The 22,378-nt window shown below is 46.1% G+C and overlaps 1 long non-coding RNA gene across 1 annotated transcript; it reads left to right on the top strand.

The window, feature by feature from the left end:
- Positions 1-17,317: 17,317 nt before the first annotated feature.
- Positions 17,318-22,286, top strand: LOC121816275 (uncharacterized). The gene is made up of 2 exons (XR_006055793.2): positions 17,318-17,587; positions 19,802-22,286. It is a non-coding gene; the product is annotated as an uncharacterized LOC121816275 (long non-coding RNA).
- Positions 22,287-22,378: the final 92 nt, after the last annotated feature.

The following is a 22,378-nucleotide window of genomic DNA, read 5'->3' as shown; positions in this document are numbered from 1 at the left end:
TTCCAACACCACAGTTCAAAAGCATCAATTCTTCAGTGCTCAGCTTTCTTTATAGTGCAACTCTCTCAGCCATACATGACCACTGGAAAAACTGTAGCTTTGACTAGACGGACTTTGTTGGCAAAATAATGTCTCTGCTTTTTAATATGCTGTCTAGGTTGGTCATAGGTTTTCTTCCAGGGAGCAAGTGTCTTTTAATTTCATGGCTGCAGTCACCATCTGCCGTGATTTTGGAGCCCAAGAAAATAAAGTCTCTCACTGTTTCCATTGTTTCCCCATCTATTTGCCATGAAGTGATGGGACTGGATGCCATGATCTTCATTTTCTGAATGTTGAGCTTTAAGCCAACTTTTTCCCTCTCCTCTTTCACTTTCATTAAGAGGCTCTCTTTAGTTCTTCTTCACTTTCTGCCTTAAGGGTGGTATCAACTGCATATCTGAGATTACTGATATTTCTCCGGGTAATCTTGACTCCAGTTTGTGCTTCATCCAGCCTGGCATTTTGCATGATGTACTCTGCATAAGTTAAATAAGCAGGGTGATAATACACAGACATGATGTACTCCTTTCCTGATTTGGAACCAGTCTGTTGTTCCATGTCCAGTTCTAACTGTTGCTTCTTGACTGCATACAGAGTTCTCAGGAGGCAGGTCAGGGGGTCTGGTATTCCCATCTCTTTCAGAATTTTCCACCATTTGTTGTGATCCGCACAGTCAAAGGCTTTGGTGTAGTCAATAAAGCAGAAGTAGAGGTTGACTTTGTTTGCAGTGATGCTTTCTAAGGCCCACTTGACTTCGCATTCCAGGATGTCTGGCTCTAGATGGGTAATCACACCATTGTGATTATCTGAGTTGTGAAGATCTTTTTTGTACAGTTTTTCTGTGTATTTTTGCCACCTCTTCTTAATATCTTCTGCTTCTGTTAGGTCCGTACCATTTCTGTCCTTTATCAAGCCCGTCTTTGCATGAAATGTTCCCTTGGAATCTCTAATTTTCTTGAAGAGATCTCTAGTCTTTCCCATTCTGTTGTTTTCCTCTATTTCTTTGCATTGATCACTGAGGAAGGCTTTCTTATCTCTCCTTGCTGTTCTTTGGAACTCTGTGTTCAGATGCTTATATCTTTCCTTTTCTCCTTTGCTTTTCACTTCCCTTCTTTTCACAGCTATTTGTAAGGCCTCCTCAGACAGCCATTTTGCTTTTTTTGCATTTCTTTTCCATGGGGATGGTCTTGATCCCTGTCTTCTGTAAAATGTCATGAACCTCATTCCATAGTTCATCAGGCACTCTATCTATCAGATCTAGTCCCTTAAATCTATTTCTCACTTCCACTGTATAATCATAAGGGATTTGATTTAGGTCATACCTGAATGGACTAGTGGTTTTCCCTACTTTCTTCAATTTAAGTCTGATTTTGGCAATAAGGAGTTCATGATCTGAGCCACAGTCAGCTCCCGGTCTTGTTTTTGCTGACTGTATAGAGCTTCTCCATCTTTGGATGCAAAGAATATAATCAGTCTCATTTCGGTGTTGACAATCTGGTGATGTCCATTTATAGAGTCTTCTCTTGTGTTGTTGGAAGAGGGTGTTTGCTATGACCAGTGTGTTCTCTTGGCAAAACTCTATTAGCTTTTGCCCTGCTTCATTCTGTACTCCAAGGCCAAATTTGCCTGTTACTCTAGGTGTTTCTTGACTTCCTACTTTTGCATTCCAGTCCCCTATAATGAAAAGGACATCTTTTTTGGACGTTAGTTCTAAAAGGTCTTGTAGGTCTTCATAGAACTGTTCAACTTCAGCTTCTTCAGCGTTACTGGTTGGGGCATAGGCTTGGATTACCGTGGTATTGAATGGTTTGCCTTGGAAATGAATGGAGATCATTCTGTCATTTTTGAGATCGCATCCAAGTACTGCATTTCCTACTCTTTTGACCATGATGGCCACTCCATTTCTTCTAAGGGATTCCTATGAACAAAGCTAGTGGAGGTGATGGCATTCCAGTTGAGCTATCTCAAATCCTGAAAGATGATGCTGTGAAAGTGCTTCACTCAATATGCCAGCAAAATTGGAAAACTCAGCAGTGTCCACAGGACTGGAAAATGTCAGTTTTCATTCCAATCCCAAAGAAAGGAATGTCAAAGAATGCTCAAACTACCACACAGTTGAACTCATCTCATATGCTAAATTCTCCAAGCCAGGCTTCAGCAATATGTGAACTGTGAACTCCAGGTGTTCAAGCTGGTTTTAGAAAAGGCAGAGGAACCAGAGATCAAATTGCCAACATCCACTGGATCATCAAAAAAGCAAGGGAGTTCCAGAAAACATCTATTTCTGCTTTATTGACTATGCCAAAGCCTTTGACTGTGTGGATCACAATAAACTGTGGAAAATTCTGAAAGAGATGGGAATACAGACCACCTGACCTGCCTCTTCAGAAACCTATATGCAGATCAGGGAGCAACAGTTAGAACTGGACATGGAACAACAGACTGGTTCCAAATAGGAAAAGGAGTCCGTCAAGGCTGTATATTGTCACCCTGCTTATTTAACTTATATGCAGAGTACATCATGAGAAACACTGGGCTGGAGGAAGCACAAGCTGGAATCAAGATTGCCGGGAGAAATAGCAATAACCTCAGATATGCAGATGACACCACCCTTATGGCAGAAAGTGAAGAGGGACTAAAAAGCCTCATGATGAAAGTGAAAGAGGAAAGTGAAAAAGTTGGCTTAAAGCTCAACATTCAGAAAACAAAGATCATGGCATCTGGTCCCATCACTTCATGGGAAATAAATGGGGAAACAGTGGACACAGGGGCTGACTTTATTTTTCTGGATTCCAAAATCACTGCAGATGGTGATTGCAGCCATGAAATTAAAAGACACTTACTCCTTGGAAGGAAAGTTAAAAAGCAGAGATATTTCTTGGCCAACAAAGGTCCATCTAGTCAAGGCTATGGTTTCTCCAGTGGTCATGTATGGCTGTGAGAGTTGGACTGTGAAGAAAGCTGAGTGCTGAAGAATTGATGCTTTTGAACTGTGGTGCTGGAGAAGACTCCTGAGAGTCCCTTGGACTGCAAGGAGATCCAACCAGTCCATTCTAAAGGAGATCAGTCCTGGGTGTTCATTGGAAGGACTGATGCTAAAGCTGAAACTCCAATACTTTGGCCACCTCATGCGAAGAGTTGACTTGTTGGAAAAGACTCTGATGCTGGGAGGGATTGAGGGCAGGATGAGAAGGTGATGACAGAGGATGAGATGGTTAGATGGCATCACTGACTCGATGGACATGAGTTCGGTAAGCTCTGGGAGTTGGTGATGGACAGGGAGGCCTGGCGTGCTGCAATTCATGGGGTCGCAAAGCGTCGGACATAACTGAGCGACTGAACTGAACTGAACTGAGAGGTTAACTTGGAAATGGGCAAAAACTTAAAAGAAGTTAAGCTGGGATGGGAATGTATGGGCTGTGAATGAATTAGGTTGATACAGTTTTTTCTCTTTTTGATCACTTATTATTATTCTAGGCACTTGGGACAGTGGTGATAAAGGCTGCCTGTGATCTACTCCTAGAGCTCATATGCCACGAGGGAAGCCAGACAGTGAGCAGAAATGACAAATGTGGAGAAAGCTACAAAGGAGGACATTCAGGGTGCTAGGGGAGTGAATCCAAGGAAATCTAGCATAGTCTGGTGCAGTCTCCCAAATGAAGTTTGCCAGCATTTTGAATTATGATAATAACAATGACTAAGAGTGACTGAGGGTTCACTACGTGCCCTCAGGAATTTTGCATGCATGATCTCATCAAATCCCCAGAGCAAACCATCAAAATACATGTTTTAAAGAAGTTATGGCTCTGGGAGGTGAAGTAATGCCTGTGGTCACTTGGCCATCCAGTGGTGAAGTCAGATTTGGATTTGAAATCTCATGGTCATATAGTGCTCAGAAGCAGGGAACACTGAGATCCAACTAGTTCTGCTTGGAGGTTGGCAACCTGAGTGTCACCAAGGGCAACCCCAAGGCATGAATGGCTTCTCTAGGAAGGAGAAGAGATGCTGGAAAAGCAGACACGCTTGAAGAAAAGGCAGCACATGAGGGAGGGCTACTTTCATCTCTTCTCCTTGACTGGTCACCTTGCTGTCACTTTCCTTCAGGGAAACCTATGGATTCGTTCAAAATTCCTGGGAGGCTATTTCTCTAGAAGGCTCATGCTATGTATGAGGAACTAGGTCTCCCCTGGTGTTTTCAGCTTTCCTTTTTTATTAGGTGTCCATTGTAGTTGAAGAGGTCCCTGGTTTCTATTCCTCTAAAGTGTGAAGAATGAAAGAAGTTGCCAGGTTGCCAGCTCTCTGAGATGCCACCTTGGGTGTCATAGAATATTCCATAGGCCAGCATATCAACTCAGTGAATGAGGAGGGAGCATGTGTTTGAGGTCCCTTTAGCACTCAGATGATGCCAGAGGCTCAGAGGAGGATAAACAGGTCCATGGCATAAAAGCTTTCCAGACTTAGAAATAGCAGGAAACACAGCCACTGGAAGGATGGTTCGTGTTGGAACTCATTTTGTTTCCAGACTCCAGAGATGCTTGTGTGTGTGACTGTGGCTGGGACTTGATCCTCCAGGCAGGGTGAGGGTTGAGTCAGTTTTTACTGGACTTGGTTGAATCTGGGTAGGGAAAAGAAGAAGAGGTGCATGCAAGGACCGAAATAGACAACTCCTCTTTGTGGTTCTGAATGTTCAGACACTTTAAAACAAAACAAAACAAAACGAAAAACTTCTGTTTTCCATTCTCAGCTGGAAGTGGTCAGAATCAAAACTGAAAGTCGTGGCATCTAGAAGTGAGGTTGACCTCTCTGTAGGGGAGGCTCCCATCTCAGACTGGCCAAGGTGAGAGTTGGGTGCTGGGTCAGCTGGGTGAGGACTTCATAAGACAGCCTGATATTCAGTAGTATATTCAACAAGAATAGATGACCCCTTCTCAACGCCAGGAATTCTTCTTCTGGGAGCTGGAGATTCAGAGAAGAGGGTGAAGATATGGCCAACGCTGATCTCTCAGGACCTGGGGAACTGATGCCAGTGAGAAATATATAGGCAAATAAGATATCCTCAAGTGAAGACTTAAAGCAAGGTAGATATAATAAAATGCTGTGGTTTTACAAAGAGAGGAAAGACTAATTCTGCTAGGTCAGAGAAGGTGGGTGGAGTCAGTTTCAAGAGCTTTGATTCAAACTCTAAAGAATGTGCAACCTGAATAAATCTAGATGTTCCACATGGCTCAGTACGATTTGGGGGTTGTAACACAGAGAGGGAAAAAAGTAAAGATAAGTTTTGCAAGATCCTGTAGGATCTTTAGTTGTGACATGTGGAATCTTTTAGGGATGTATTTTGAAATCATATCATTCTAACCTCAAAACAGCACTCTTTTGATTATATCACCTGTTCTTACAGCTTCAAAGCCTGGTTCCTTGAGAGTGCCAGCCAGCTGGGGGTTTGGCAGTGGAGCTGCTCTGCCAGGCCTTGGCCACCCTGGTGCTAGCCCAGTCCCTGCCATGAGCCAAGCCTCCAGGCACCTCCACTTAACCCACACTCCCTCCCACACTAATGATATTGACTCTCACCACCCTAGCAGGGCGCTCCACTGCCTAATTACTGTTTGGAAACCTCTCAGGGTGGAAAACAGATGTTCAGTGTTTAATGGTTAAAGGATTCACTTCAAGTCTGGAGCAGAGTTGGAGACCTGGGGGCTGTTGGCATAGGGCAGGGTGGGCGCACTGAGGCTCCAGACCAACCAAAGGACATTAAAGGCTGGTGATGTCTGCTCAGCTTAAAGCCAAGATTCTTAGGTGATCCGGGTCTTGTGATTGTGGGCCGTATCCCCAACCGCTGTCATTCCTAGATCCCTTTCTGGGGCCAGCCCCTCATTTCTGCTGTATCGCTACACATACGGCACTCCATTCACTGAGCACTGGCTTCCTATGGGCCAGGATCCTGGCTGGGAACCTGATGGTAGTCATCTCCTAGATTCTTCACCATAATGAGCCTCACTCTTGTCCTCATTTGGGATCTGATGCTGAGAAGCTGAAGTGACTTGCTGAGAGGCGCATGGTTGGTGGGTGGTGGATCTGAACCCAGGTCTGTCTGCCCCCCTACACCTGTACTCTTAACTCCAAGCAGTCATACGCCTCCTTTGAATGAAGTATAGGGGGACAAAGGCAGGCATCTTTGAAGTCACAGTGATATAACTCTGTGTCCTGGAACCATGAGCCCATGCCTTCTAATCTGTCTGAATAATGGTGCCCACTTTCCCAAGGTGGGAATTTAAATGAATAAATACTTAATTCATATCTTTCCAGAAGATTCTTGGGTCTAACTTTGGAAGGCAATTCAATGATGATTCTCTCTACCCCTAACTCTGTAAGTCATCACTCTCTTGATTATCTCCCAAGATGAGGAGCTCACCACCTCTCAAGGCACTCTGGCTCAGGATGCTCTGAGTAAAGGGGCAGCCAGAGGAACATCCCTCACCCTCAGGGGACAGGGCAAGAGTAAGAGGAGGAGGAGGCACATTTAATGGTTGCATCCTGGTGGGTGTCCGGGGGGGCACGCCTGTGATGGCGATGACTAGATGGTGATAATGGGCCCTTTTTGTAATTGGCATTAATGACACCATTTGGCCTGAACATCCACCTCCTGCTTTCTCTCCTCCTACACTTTGCTGAATCTCTATTCTGAATGGTGACTCCTGACCTGCTGATATCCCAACTTGTCTGGCCAACCAGTTAGTCCTAGAACCTGGGGAAAAGGGTGTGCCTTGGTCTGGGTCTTTCCAGATCAAGGTAGGCTCTTGTCTTCTTTGACTTGGATACAAATGAAAGTCTGGTTTCCTTTCAAAGTGGGGTCATCATTTTCAGAGGGTATAGGCTTCTCATGGCCCAGATAATGGTCTGGGTGAGAAATCGCACCTCAGTGGGATTTGATACGGTTTTCAGGGGCTGGAGGCTGACTGCCAGCTGCCCTATCGCTGAGTCCAAGAAGCCAAAGACCTTCTTTTGACTTTGAGCTCAGAGAAGCTTTTTCTAAGTGGAGGTCTGTCTGACTCTGGTGTGGTGTGCCTAAGGGCACCCCTTATGCCCAGGCTTCACAGACTGGGGGAGACCAAACTGGTTTTGGCAAACACATCTTTATTTATTCATTCAATCAATAGTTAACTGGGCACCACCATCAACAGAAATAAGAATAAGAAAATGATGTCAATTAATGAGGAGGGGGACTCAACCAGGGTGATATTTTTTTGAGCACACTTAACTGGGACCTGGGGGCTCTGGAAAGATTTTTAGGAGGAAATGATGCAGAAGTTAAAACCCAAAAGATGAGTAGGAATTAGCTAGTGAAAGGACTCATGAGAAAGAAGAGTATTCCAGATTCTGGAAATTGCATGTGCAAAGGTCCTGAGGTAGGAGACAGCATGGGGGGCATTCAAGGAACCCCCAAGTTTAGACTGAGTTAGGTGATGTTTGAAAAGGAGGATGAGTGTGGACAAATCTGGCTGGGAGATCCTCTAGCCTGTAGTATTGAGATTCTTCAAGGTCTTTTCCACTATATATATTTTTTTTTTTTTTAACATATAATCCTTTTCTAGAGAGTCAGATCAGTCACAGAGGTATACTACTGAAGAGGAGGGGCAAAGACAGAAGTGGAGTTAACCTTGCCTTTCTCTTGTGTTTTGCCTCCACAAGGACAGTGGTCTCTGTGGGTGTCATCTCCCTTCTGTGCCCAGTTCTCCTCCTGTCTTGCATCCCTATCTACATGCACCCCCTCTTCTCCATATTTCTGGTAGCTCTTTCACCACCTTTGAGCTCTTCTTTAGAAAACTCTGCCCACTCTACCATGTGAGTTCCAAGCTGCAGTGTTCAGGCTTGCTAGGCAGATCCCTTGGCTGCTGGCAAGAGAATTGGTAGCAAGTGTGGGGTGAAAGACACCAGTTAGCAGACACTGTAGTCATCCAGGGCTGGGGCAGTGATGGAGTGGGTGCAGAGAAGTGGAGAGGTTTGGGAGATCGTCAGGAGGTCTTTTAGAAGGTTTGAGTGGGGCTTGGATGAACTCATGGGTGAACACAGACACTGAAGGAAGAAACACAGGGAGGAGAGGAGGGGCAGGAGAAGCTCTTGAATATGTTGAGGCTGAGAAATAGAATGAAAAAGTGAAAGTGTTAGTTGCTCAGTTGTGTCCAACTCTGCAACCCTATGGACAATAGCTCTCTGTTCACGGAATTCTCCAGGCAAGAATACTGGAGTGGGTAACCATTCCCTTCTCCAACCCAGGGATCAAACCTGGGTCTCCCACACTGCAGGCAGATTCTTTACCATCTGAGCCACCAGGGAAGCCCTGTTTCCTTCCATACCAGTAAACAAAGCCTGTCATAGCCATCAATGATTGCAGCCACCACTGGTGGTGAGCTGGTGAGCCCTGAGGGAACTCAGGAGGGAATAGAGTACCTGCCATCAAGCAGCCATCAGACTGTGGCCACTCCCTACGGTGAGCCCTGTGAAGTGAAGTGAAGTCGCCCAGTCGTGTCCGACTCTTTGCGACCTGTGGACTGTAGCCCACCAAGCTCCTCCATCCATGGGATTCTCCAGGCAAGAATACTGGAGTGGGTTGCCATTTCCTTCTCCAGGGGATCTTCCCAACTCAGGGATGGAACCCAGGTCTCCCACATTGCAGGCAGATGCTTTAACCTCTGCACCACCAGGGAAGCCCTGAGGAAACTCTAAATGTGAAAATACAAGGTATAGGCCCCGATAGCTAAGGTGCATATCAAATGATGATTTCAGTGAGCCCAGACTCTTGCACTGTCCCATACATAGAGAAGCACTAAATTCCTTAGCTTGAGATATCTGGTTTTCTTTAACTACCAATAATCTTTTGATGTTCAAATTACCTGCCTTTCATTGCAAAACTTCATAACCTGGCTCCCCACCTCGATTCCTTGGAGCAGTTCTTTCAGGGTTACTTGAGATGTTGCCTCGAGAGTTTGAAGTCCTAAAAATTCCTGCTGAATGAGACGTAACTATCAACTTTTAGGCTGTATGTTTTAAGTCTACAAAGCCAAGGTGTGGAACTCTGGAACCATGTGTGACGCTGGGCAAGTCACATAAGCCCCCACCCCCGAACTCTGGTTTCTTCCTTTGTAAAGTGGTGTTGCTAACAGTACCTATTGCTTGCTTGCTGCTGCTGCTGCTGCTGCTGCTAAGTCGCTTCAGTCGTGTCTGACTCTTTGCAACCCCATATACTGTAGCCCGCCAGGCTCCTCTGTCCATAGGATTCTCCAGGCATGAGTACTGGAACGAGTTGCCATGTCCTTCTCCAGGGGATCTTCCCAACGCAGGGACTGAACCTGCGTCTCTTATGTCTCCTGCATTGGCAGGTGGTTTCTTTACAACTAGCACCACCTGGGAAGTCATTGCCTCGGTGGCGGTGAGAATGAATGAAATAAATCGGGCTCAGTATTGTGACTGACACATGCTGATGCTATAACTGCTGGTTAAAGACACTCTGACCCATTGCAATAAACACGTGCATTTCAAATAAATAGGTCTAAAGTCCAAGAGGGAGACCTGGGCCGAAGGTAGACGTGGGAGATTTATTTTCCTGGGTCCTGCCTCCTCTCCTCAGGATAGGTATTTGCAAGGTCAATGTCAAAGCAGTTGAAAGAATCAACTCTTCACAGACTTTTAGATTCTTTGGAGGAACTTATTTGCATCTGAACAATTAATATGCCAATTGCAAACCAAGCTACTCCACTCCTCAGCACTGCCCCAGGGACTACTTGTTGGCAGCACTTTAGTATTTAGTTTGAGTTACAGTGTGTGTTCTGGAACAATAAAAAGGCAGTCCATTTTTAAAAAAAGTGCAATTCACTTCTCCGTATTCTAAGTGGTCTTCTGTCTCATTAGCCTGGAGTCACTTTAAACTCACTTGCATTGTTGTTTAAACGACAGGGCATGATGCTCTAGGTTGAATGGGAGAGCCTGTGGTGGTCGGGGAGGGGTTGTGGGGTGCTGATGCAAATTGTTGCTCACTCAGTCATGTCCAACTCTTTGCAATCCCATGGACTGCAACATACCAGGCTTCCCTGTCCTTCACCATCTCCCAGAGTTTGCTCAAACTCATGCCCATTGAGTTGGTGATGCCATCCAACCATCTCATCCTGTGTTGTCTCCTCCTCTTGCCTTCAATCTTTCCTAGCATCAGGGTCTTTTCTAATCAGTTGGCTGTTTGTATCAGATGGCCAAAGTATTGGAGCTTCAGCTGAAGCATCAGTCCTTCCAGTGAATGAATATTCAGGGTTGATCTCCTTTAGGATTGACTGGTTTGATCTGCTTTCAGTCCAAGGGACTCTCAAGAGTCTTCTCCAACACCACAGTTCAAAAGCATCAGTTCTTTGGTGCTCAGCCTTCCTTATGGTCCAACTCTCACATTGGAAAAACCATAGCTTTAACTATATGGATCTTTGTCGTATAGTCAAATTAGATAATTAGGTAAATAAAAATAAACTCCCTTAACCAGTCTCCTGGTGTTGTATTTCTCCCATCCAAAGAATCTAGTTGAATAAGAAGATTAAAGAAAGTAAATAGTGAAAGAAGAGTGTCAATTGAAAAAAATAAAAGCACATCCTAAAGGTTGAGATTTTATGTTTTATTCAGTGGCCTTACTGAAGATTGTAGCCCTGGAAATAGCCTCTCTGGCAGCTCTGAGGGGCTGTTCCAAAAAGGTAAGGGAGGAGCCAGGATACATAGGAGTTTTTGCTGAATAAACAAACAAAAATATGGTCAAGCATCAAGGTGCTCAGTCACTCGGTAGTGTCCTACTCTGTGACCCCATAGATTGTAGCCTCCCAGGCTCCTCTGTCCCTGGGATTCTCCAGGCAAGAATACTGGAGTGGGTTGCCATTTCCTTCTCCAGGGGTTACTGCTAATCACAAAAATTAGACACTTCAAGTTAGTGACTTTAGCACTTTTCCATGTGTAGGAAGATACAAGAGTCTGGGCTCACTGAAATAATTCCTTTGATATGCATTTTAACTATGTAGGACCAGTATCCTGTACAGCAGGGTACACTGGGGTGGGGGTGGGGGTGGGGCAGCTGCAGTGGCTGATGACTTGATGGCAGGCAACATTCTTTGTTTACTGAAAATGATAGGTGACATTTTTTGTCCCTAGAGGAATGGGTGAGAAGGTAGATCAGCTTCAAGCTAATCCATCCTATCAGTGATCTTGTTGTTTAGTCGCCAAGTTGTGTCCGACTCTTTGTGACCCCACGGAGTATAGCCCACCAAGCTCCTCTGTTCATGGGATTTCCCAGGCAAGAATACTGGAGCGGGTTGTCATTTCCTTCTCCGGGGGATCTTCCCAACCCACGGATGGAACCTGCGTCTCGTCTCCTTCATCGGCAGGTGAATTCTTTACCGCTGAGCCACCAGAAAAGCCAGCCCTCTCCAATTTAGCAATTCCTTCAGGAACTGAATAAAGGTTTACAAAACTTGCACATCTCATGTTTACTTTTTTTCACTCTTTCTTGTGTTACAGCCCCTAAATCTTACTGCGCAGTGTAAAATACTACCTCCCAAACTTAATGGCATTTGGAAAATGACTTATGTGACTGCTGGTCTTATGCTTAGTCACTCAGTCATGCCCAATTCTTTGGGATCCTATGGCCTGTGGCCTGCCAGTCTCCTCTGTCCATGGGGATTCTCCAGGCAAGAATACTGGAGTGGATTGCATTTCCTCCTCCAGGAGATCTTCCTGACCCAGGAAATGAACCTGCATCTCCTTTGTCTCCTGCATTGGGATTCTTTACCCACTGAGCCATCGCAGCTGGACTTTCCTGGGGTTAATCTTGTGACTCCATTCAGCTGGGTGTTGGGCTCAAGTGGAACATAGGTGCCTGGGACCATCTTCAGGGCCTGGGGTCAATCTGCCCTTCATGCAGATAAAGTGATCTCATTGGCAAATCTAAGTCACATGTCAGTGTGGGGATAGTTCTACACAACCATGGATTCTGAGAAGGGGTATTCGTTGAGGGTGGTTAATGTGATAATCTATCTTGATTGTCTATGCAACATTTCCAGAGAAGGCAATGGCGACCCACTCCAGTACTCTTGCCTGGAAAATCCCATGGACGGAGGAGCCTGATAGGCTGCAGTCCATGGAGTCACTGAGTCGGACACGACTGAGCGACTTCACTTTCACTTTTCACTTTCATGCACTGGAGAAGGAAATGGCAACCCACTCCAGTGTTCTTGCCTGGAGAATCCCAGGGACAGGGGAGCCTGGTGGGCTGCCATCTATGGGGTCGCGCAGAGTTGGACATGACTGAAACGACTCAGCAGCAGCAGCATGCAACATTTCAAAAATTTGTAACTGTGAGTTCACTGAATTGTAGAGTGATGATGATGAAGATGCTGATAGTAATCATAATACTATTTTAAACAATGCACACCATTTTATTTAGTATTTATTAAGTCCAGGGCCTTAAGTGATCCAACGAGGAATTTGATTTTACCAGCAACTCTACCAGGTCAGTACCATCCCCGGCTTATGGATGAGGAAACAGAGGCTCAGAAAAGGTGAGATACATTTCTCTAAGTGCATCTTGTGGCTGCAAGTGGGAGAGGCAGGGCCTGAATCTGGCCAAGAGATCTCAGGACAAAGCTAAATCACATTTCCAAAGCCAGTCCTTAGACTTGTTCAAGTGTAAGCAGCTTTCACCAAACAGAAGTTTGATGAGCCGAGCAGGAATGAATCAGAAACACGAGGCTGATGTTTGTCTTCATCTGCAAGGGGTTTTGGCAGTCTCCAGGCTCCCTTGGCAAGCAGGATTAGGGCGCTGCCAAAACCTGGAGTTCTGGCATGATAGCGTGACCCTTCCGGTCAGGCCAGGCCTCCTGCCCGCCTTCCTGCTGTTCAAATCAGAGTCTCGGCCTCTCACGGCCTCTCCTGCTTCTTCACCTTTGAGCCTCGAAGACAGAGTGGCAGGAGGCGTCTCTGTAGCCTCATCATGTGTGGGGGAAAAATGGCACAGAGAGCTCTTTCCTGGAGCGTGGTCAATGCAGCAGTCCCCCCAGGTGCCAGGAAACCCAAGCCTTGGAAACTGTGGCTGCAGGTTCCATCCCCAGGTTGTGGGTAAGATGCTCAGATGGAGGAGGAAAGTGGTCCAACAGGAGGGCGGGGCTCACCGGGCAGACAGTGAGGTGGATCTCCCCTGATTTCTCTAAGATCCCTTTTCAGGCTGAAAAAGTTTGGAATTGATCTGGTTAATCAGGCTTTATTTTATTTTATTTTATGTAATTGCAAAGCTTCTCAGAACTTTCCCTCTTTTGACGAGACTGCCCAAAGTCTGGAGTAGGACTGGAATAGATTCAAGGTCATCGGACAGAGGAGCATTTTCTTGGGTGTTTTGTGGGACTGCTGTGCTGCGGGAGGAACTCAAAGGATGCTGTTTTAAGTGCGTTTGCCCGGAAAGTGCCAGAACACAAGCTCCATGACTGCAGAAATCTCATCTGTTTTTATTCATATCCCTGGAGTCCAGCCCTGTGTCTGGCTCAAGATAAGTGGAAAATAAGTAGTGGATAAATAAACAAATGAAGAAAAAAATGCAGGGCACTCACTGCTATCTTTTTTTTCTTCCTGTTTCCTTCTTTCTCTTCCTCCATCTCTACTTCCTTCCCTCCCTCCCTCTTCCCCTCCCTCCTTTCCTTCTTTGCTTCCAAGAATTTACTAGAACAGACACTATCCTAGCTCCTAGGGATGCTTTAGTGAACCAACACAGGTCTGCTGTGTGTTAACTAATGACTGTTTTGGATTGCAGGTGATGGACCACTTTTGCACCAGGAGCTGGACAAAGGTGAGAGGCTGAGGACTGCCCAGGCCCCTGGAGGACCAGAGAGAAGCCTGCTTAGAGCAGGCTGGCTACTTGTTTGTCCTGGTCAGCCCCGACTTGCCCCCTTAACATGCTATTGTCCTGAAGATCCCAGATACCCCAGATCTGGCAAAGCAGGCCCCTAGACCTCACTTCCCCTTGCTGCTGCTGCTGCTGAAGCCAAGGCTGGCCTGTGAACTCTCGGAGAGCAGGACCACATCGAACTTGCTCATTAGGGTACTTCCAGCACCTGGCAGGGACCTGGCAGTAATGACTATTGGACGAATGAAACTTGGGGGCAAAGCTCATTGAAGACATAAGTCCACATCCAGAGGGGAGAATGAAAAAAAAAAAGGCACTGGCTGAAGTTCTGGGAAGTTCCAGAGTTCTTGGTCATGGTTCTGGCTCGGAGGCTTGGGATGTCCCTCCGATAAGGGCTGCAGAAGGTCCCTGCTGACCTCCCTTACTCATTCCTGAGGCTGCAGCTCGGTCAATGAGTCTTCTCCCAGTATGACCAGCTTGTCTTGGCCCACAGATATCTCTTGGCCCCATAGAGCGCTATGCAGTTCCCCTGCAAGGAAAAACAAGGTTCTTGTCTCTGAAGGGAGAAAGATTGTGTGGCTTTCAGGTACAACTAACTCCCTGTTAGCTGAATGTTCCAGGTCTCAGAGACTCGTGGGGGGTCTCTGGGACCATCCGAATCTCATGTTGGCCCTCAGTGCCTGCGCTTGGTAGTGACAGTGGTTGGTTCCAACAAATGATGGAGCAAAGTCCCCTTGCTGGATTCAGGCCGTGGATCTGAAACCCGGGGGGAGGTCAACATTTTTAACACAAGAGTGGAAACCAGCTTCAGATCAGTATGGAGACTGTGAGGAACTGGGAGTCTGGGGCTCCCCCACAATATGCAGGGCTCTAGGCTACTCCCTGTTCTCGTGCCTCAGGCAGTCCTGCAAGGCAGAAGTTGCCGCTCCACTTCACAGATGAGAAAACTGAGTCTCAGTGCACACAAGTGACACACCCAGGTCCAAGTTGCTGAGATGGGATTTGAAATCAGGTGAGGAGAATCTGAAGCCCAGGTGATTTTCCGGTAGTCCTCTGACTCCTGTTACCAGAAAGGTGCCGTCCAAGATGACTTCCCTCCTCAGGTTTGGTGATGGAAGGGGGAGGCCCTGGGGAGAGATGGGGAGGTTGTGACTGAAGGCCTGTGGGGTGGGAAAGAGGAGGAAAGTTACTCCTTCATTCATTCAAATAAAGAACCCCCCTTCTCTGGGCTAAATGCTGGGGTTCCAGCAGAAGGAAACCCAACCACTGACTTGACTCAGTAGGTAAGTGAGATTTTTCAAATACTACACAAATTGCACCTGTGAGCAGTGCTCTGAAGTACAAGGTACAAAGAGATATTCGGAGAGGGCTCTGGCATGGTTAAGGAGGTCAAAGTGGCTTTTCTGAAGAAGGAATGCGTCAGTTGAGATCTCAAACATTAGTGTGTGCTGCCTAGATCGCTTCAGTCATGTCCAGCTCCATGTGACCCTTTGGACTGTAGCCCGCCAGGTTCCTCTGTCCATGGGATTTTTCAGGCAAGAATACTGGAGTGGGTTGTTGTGCCCTCCTGAGAGGAACTTCCTGATCCAGGATCGAACATGTATCTGCTATGTCTGCTGCGTTGACAGGCGGGTTCTTTACCACTAGGGGCATCTGGGAAGCTCCTCAAACAGGAGTATGAGCTAGCAGAGTGATAGTGAAGGTTGAAGGGGAGGAACAAGAAACATTCCCAAGAGAGTAGAAAGCATATGCAAAGGTCCTGGGGCAAAAGAGATGCTGGTGATCTCTGGAGAACACAGAACAAAGGGCTGGGAGTTGTCTTGAAGTTGGAGCACAGGAAGCCAGGAGATGGCTTAAGCAAAGGAGAAGACATGATTATTTTTGAATTTGGAAAATACTTTCCTGACGATGCTTTCTCTTCACTTTTGGGAGTAACTTGGCAAAAAGAGGCTGGAAGCTCATTGGCAAGTCAATGCCTGTTGCCAGGCTTCAGTTTCCCCTTCTAGAGTGAGTCTGAATTAAATGATTGACTGTTTTCATTTAGTTTAGATGCTCTGTGGCTCTTCCTGCCTCTCAGTAGGACACTCAGTCCCAAGGCAAAGAAATTCTCTGTCTTTCTCAATCTTGCTCTTGTACCGACTAAACACAAACACTTGGAATTGAGTTCCCCTGTGTACGGGCACCCCTATCTGGAAATACCTACAAAGGGGACAGCAGCCGCCAACTTGGGAGAGTCACACAGAGAGATCTATTAATCCTAAGCCTTTGGATGTTGTGATACAGGGAGTCTGCCACTTGGCATCCTCTGCATGTGGGCAAAGGAGGAATGTAGGAGGATGTTATTTTAACATTGTTTACAAATAGTGAAAAAATCAGAGCCAACTGAAAAGTCCACACCGTGGCAATTGTTAAAAATTACGGCACATCTATAGTAAGGGATGTTAGGTAGCCATCAAAAAAAAAAAAAAAAAGAAAAGAAAAGAAAAGTGGAACCTCTATATAACAAGATGGTAAAAAAGCAATTGTAGAAAGATATACACGGCCTGAAAATACATATGGGGAAGCCCCTGATATCCAGCTTTTCCTATAGGCTTCAATGTAATATTGGGTAGTTCCAAAAGTTTGTTTGAGCTTTTCCATAATATCGTACAGAGAAACCCAAATAAACTTTTTGGCCAACTCAGTACATACATACCATACAAAACTCAGATCTGAAAGAAATATTTCAGGAATAACCTTTGGCTAGGAACCCACAATTAGAGGTGAACTCTGTCAAGGGGCATTCTTCCTTTCTTAGTGACAATCTAACATTTTAAAAAAGAAGAAAACATCTGTATACTTCTTAGATAACTTAAAATTAATTAAAAAATAAGATTGAGTTGATACTCAGGAAGATATTGACCAGGTTTATTGCTGCAGAGGGTATGGTGAAATACCAAGTAGTTTCTGATTTCTGTTTTTCTATATTTAATCATCTTTACATTTTTCATATTGACAATATATTTATATATTTGTGGTGCAAGAAAAAGGAAGTGGTTGCTTCAATTTGGTTCTCTGCAAGTGATCTCAGCAGCTAGGAGCTCTCAGGGGGAACTGAGGCCCGGGGGGCCATGTGACTGCAGGCCAGGGTGCAGTGAGTCAGTGGGTGAGGGAGAAAATGCCACCTCCGGTGCCTGCCCGCGTCACGTGACGCCAGAGCACAGCAAACTGGCTTGTTTTGCAACCCAGGCAGGTCCTATAACCACAAGCCTGCTGGCTGGCCCCATGCAGTGGGGGGAGATGATGCCAGCCCTCTTCCCTCGAATGACTCATGCTTCTTCCCGCAATAGCTGGGGGAGGATGTGGAGAAGTTGGGCTCCGGGGCAGAGGCTACAGCCCATACGCCTTGCCAGGCTGGGTGATGGGCCTCAGGGACCTTTGGGGGAAGTCCCCACGGGGCTGCTGCTTACATATGTAGATGAACACCGCCGTGGACTTTTGTTTCAGACCACCCGATCAGCGCCTGTGTGGTAATGGTGAGGAGCTGGGCTTTTGAAGGCTTCCGTTAAACACTGAGTATCTATTATGATCAGGGCAGTGCGGTCTTGCATCATGATAACATCTAAGGCAGGGCTTGCTGGCCCCACTACACAGATGCAGGTGAGTGACTTGTCCAAGGTCTAGGGTCCAAGCTGTAAGTGGCTGAAATGGAATTGGAAATCAGGTGTATCTGGAATCCAAGGCCCGGATGGCATTCACTGTACACAGGTGGCTTCCTTTAGTTAGCAAGGTGTGTACTCCCAGAAGCGTGCCCGTGGAGTCCACTTCTTATAGGTCACGCTCTCAGGTTTACTGGTGGAAGGGGAAGGTCCCCCGAGATGGCAGCAAGGCCAGTGCACACCATTTCTGGGCGCTTCTCTGCTGTGTCTGGATTGAATGCTGTGCATTCATATGCATCTCAATCCCCTCAGTAACTGGTAAAACCTCTGCCCTGGCTTTGCAGATGGGCACACGGAGGCTGAGGGAGTGAAATGATTATCGAAGGTCACAGTCAGCAGAGGAAGCAGGATTTGATCCCAGGGTTTCAATGTCCGATTCCGGAGCTTACCCTCTGTGGTCAGTCACAAGCCTTTTTAACCTGCAGGCACCCATTCCCTGTGAGGCCCATCTCTCAGCTCTCCTTTCACGTTTTTGTCTAGCCTGGTCCACGAGGCAAAATCTCATTCATCCTTCAATACCCCAGGAGCATCACCTCCTCCATGAAGGCTTCCTAGCTCTACAGAGAGGGATTCCCACTATCCCTCCATGGCTTTCTGCCACAGGTGTCTTTACTGACACACACCAACTGGCTTTGTGACTCTTCCTACTTGTTTGTTTAGGGGACTGTGAGCTCCTCTAGGGTAAAGATATGATGGTTAATTTTATGTGCCAACTTGAGTGGACTAAAGGATGCCCAGAGAGCTAGTAAAATATTTTTGGATATATCTGTGATGGTGCCTCTAGAGAAGATTAGCATTTGAATCAGTGGACTGAGTAAAGGAGATCAGCCTCATCATTGCAGATGGGCAACATTCAACTCACTGAGGGCCCCGAATGGGGCACAAAGACAGGGATCTGCTCTCTTTGCTTGAGCTGGGCCATCTTCCCCTGCCTCCGTACATTAGAGCTTCAGGTTCTTGAAACTTCCAGCTTGAACTGGAACTCCTCAAGCCTTTGGCCTCAGACTGAATCACACTGCCAGCTTTCCTGGTTCTTTAGCTTCTAGTGGGCATATTGTAGGACTTCTTGGCCTCCATAATTATGTGAGCCAGTTCTTACAACAAGTCCCCTCTAGTCTATATATAGCTGTGTGTCTTGTTGGTTCTGTTTCTCTGGAGAACTTTTGACTGATACTGATGGCATCATGTTCGTCAGTTATTTTTTAAAATCCTTTGATCATGTTTTACCATCTGTAGGATCTAGGTTTGAATCCCAACTAGTCTGGGTGATGTTGGGTCAATTCCTTGACTCCTCTCAGGTGTATGTGTAAAAAATGGAGATTCTAATGTCTATTTCTCAGTGATATTGAATGATTAAGTGAAATATTTATGTCAGGTGCTGAGCGCAGTGCCTGAGGCACAAAGTGCATTAAAACCATTAACCTGGCATCGGGCCCTTGCCAGTATGGCTGCCCTGATGCCATCGAGGACAGGATTAGAAGCTTTGACTGCTACCCATGATTTATAGCTCCATCTGCTGCGTATATCATTCTTCATTCTTCAGAAGGTGGTGATTAACACTCACATCTACAGATGAAGAAAATGGGTAAGCAGATGAGCTGAACAAAAATCTATAAACAAAAATTTGCATATAAAGGAATGTAGAGAGTAATCAAGCACTTAAAACACGTTCATTTGTAATTCTGACCAAAGAAATTAGCATGAATTATATCTACCACTAAGAAAAGAAGAATGGTCTTATTAATGCCCACTGCTGGTGAGACTGGGTTGAAAATTCTCTTGAATAAGCAATAGCTATAAGCAGAAGATGTTTGTTGCCTGTATGGGTGCTGAGTCATGTCTGACTCTTTGCCACCCCACCGACTGTAGCCCACCAGGTTCCTCTGTCCATGGGATTTTCTCCAGAAGAATATTGGAGTGGGCTGCCTTTCCCTTCTCCAGGGATCGAACCCGCATCTCCTGTGTCTCCATGACCAACCCCCTAAGTGTCGGTCAACAGGGGCTGATCTTGAGAGCACTTTCCAAAGAGGCAAAAACTGCCTGGGAAGGGAGGCTGCATTAGTCCTAACTAAATTAACGGGTCTGATGAAGCCCCATTAACTTAGAAACTTAACCTGAGAAGCCCACATGGGCATCGTGTATTTTTTTCCCACAGGACCACTTCCAACTTCAGACAAAGCAAAGTCATGGATGGAACCATTTCTGTCTGAAAGGAATTCCAGAGGGACCCTTAAAACAGGGCTGGAAGGCTCCCCCCCACCTCCCAGGGTCCTCTTTGGCCTGCTGACTCCTAGGGGGAGCCTCAGGTGCAGGATCTTCCCTCTGCATTCACTCCCATCTCCTTCACCAGTGGTCTCCACCTTTGCTCAGCTGCTGAGGAAGAGTTTGTGTTCCAGATCAGCACTCAATCCTGTCACAGATCATGCTCATTCAACCTGGGTAACTTAAGCATCCAGAGAGGAGTTCTTGGGAATGACTTGCCTTCACTGTCATCCATCCATCCTCCCATCTCTCTTTCCAGCCATCCATTCATCTACCCACCCATCCATCTGTTCCTCAGCTGTGAAGTGGCACCTACTCTATACCAAACGCTATTCCAGATCCTGAAGATATGGCAAGACAGTGGTGGCCTTAGCAGTGGATAATACACACATGAATAATGAAAAGCCAAGAAGTCCTACAAAGGAAATCAACTGGGTGTTCTTTTCTAATGGAGAATGACAGGCAGCAGTGAGCAGGATGGACCTCCAGCTGCATGGCCACTGGAGACCTGATGAGAAAGTCTCAGGTCAACAAAGGCCAGGAAGAAGAGAAAAGGCCAGAGATGCAAGAAGCTGGGGAAGATTCTTCCAGGCAGGGCTCAAAAATCCAAGGCAGGAGCTGGGTGCTGGGGCGGGGGGTGAGGTGTAGAGAGCTCTGTACAGCCTGCCTTGCTTCTCTCACCCCTCTCTTTTCTCTGTCTCTGCTCTCTTTCTCTCTCTCCCATCTCAGGAAACACTTGATCTCTATCCATAATTTGGCTCTTGATTTACTGAGTCTGAGTCTGAGTCTGGCTCGGTTTTCTTCATCCACGAACTCTATCAGTCTCCCTAACTCTGAATAACCCTTTCTCAGCCTTTGTCATTCCTCCAGCACGCTCCTGTTTCCTTAGTGCCTTTGCCTCTCTCTCTCTTTATCATTCTGTCTCCATCTAACTTTGGCTTCATCTCTTTCCGAGTGCTTTCCGCTCTTCTGCTGATGTCTCTTGTGTTCCTGAGCTGGGGCCACTGGGTGGACCATCTGATTGATATCGCTACTGACAGCTAAAGCCTTGAAATCATTCCCACAGTACATCTCTGGGAGGTGTGAAGCTGGTGGTGTTTTGTCTGTGCCCGAGAAAGGCAGGGGTTTTTAAACAAATATATACATTCTCAGAAATCCCAGCAATTGTATTTCTCCATGGATCCATCATGGTGTTGAGTTAGTATAAAAGATTCCCTGATGCCTGCAGGGGGTTTACAGGCTGAGCGGCGGTGCAGGGGAGGGTGAGGAGAGGGAGAAAATGGTTCCAGAAGGCCAAGCGGGAGCCTGTGCTCCAAGGACCTGTCAAAGGGGTTCATCTCTAGAAGGGAGAGAGATTGCTTCTCACTGAGGGAGTCAGAGAAAGCCTCACAGTACCCCAGTGCCACCTCTTCTGTGAAGCCCTCGTGACCACCTCTGCCACGGAGAAGTGATAGCTGACTTAAGTCTTCACTGTGTTGGGATGCTCTAGTTCAGAAATCGGGAGGGTTTTTATTTGCCTAGAAATTTCTCTTCCCCACTGGACTATGAACTTCACAGAAGCATTGTTCATGAGGTGCTTAGCTTCACAGCCACAGTGGGCATCCCACAGCCTGTGTCTTGCTTGGCTGAGCCAGTTTCCAGTGAAAGGTTCATTGGTGGCGGGGGTGTGTGTGGGGGTCTATGTGACTAGCACATGGTAGATATGACACTTAGTAGGCTTTGGGAAAGTGCCTCACTCTCTTTATATCTAAAATAAGGGTATCAGTGACACAGTGCAGTGAAGTGCTTAGAAGACTGTGGTCAACCTTCAGTAACGTGAGCTCTCTTTACTCCCATCACTGTGGTCTTTGTCATCCCCTGCATCAACTCTTCACGGTTGAGTACCATGCGGTTAACTGGCTGTGGAATCCTGGCTCTCTTAATTATGAATGGATAAGAAATGATGACTTGGGGTGCAGAAAATTAGTTTTGATCTGTGTGAACATTTGTATTCTCCCAAATATGCTCTTTTACATTCTGAGTCTCTACCCAGTGATATTTGAAGAACTCAGGGATGGGCTTGGATGTAAAGGAATGTTAGTTCTTCTCTCTGTTTGTCTGCTTTGTTTGGAAGGACTTCTCTGCTGTGAGGCTCCTCCCTTAGCTCCAAGCTGACCCAGGGCCAGATTCCCAGCCCTCACAGGTCTTGGGCAGAGCCAGAAAAACCCCTTTCAGGTTGCCATAGCTGCTCAGTCCTCGTTCTATCTGATCATTTGACACAGTGTTTTGGGATAGTTGGTTGATTGATTCTAGAATGTTCTTTTTTTAATCACTTGTCTCTGAGCTTTAGCTATAAAACAATGAAAATTATTACTAAATAAATAATGATTATTTATATAGATTTCACTTATTTATTTTTTACTTTTAAAAATGTGGCTATTAGAAAATTTAATTTTTTTTTTTTACTTTATTTTACTTTACAATACTGTAT

This window comes from Ovis aries, chromosome 13, assembly GCF_016772045.2.
Source record: "Ovis aries strain OAR_USU_Benz2616 breed Rambouillet chromosome 13, ARS-UI_Ramb_v3.0, whole genome shotgun sequence".
Classification (NCBI taxonomy): Eukaryota; Metazoa; Chordata; class Mammalia; order Artiodactyla; family Bovidae; genus Ovis; species Ovis aries.
This window is presented reverse-complemented; position numbering and strand designations above follow the sequence as displayed.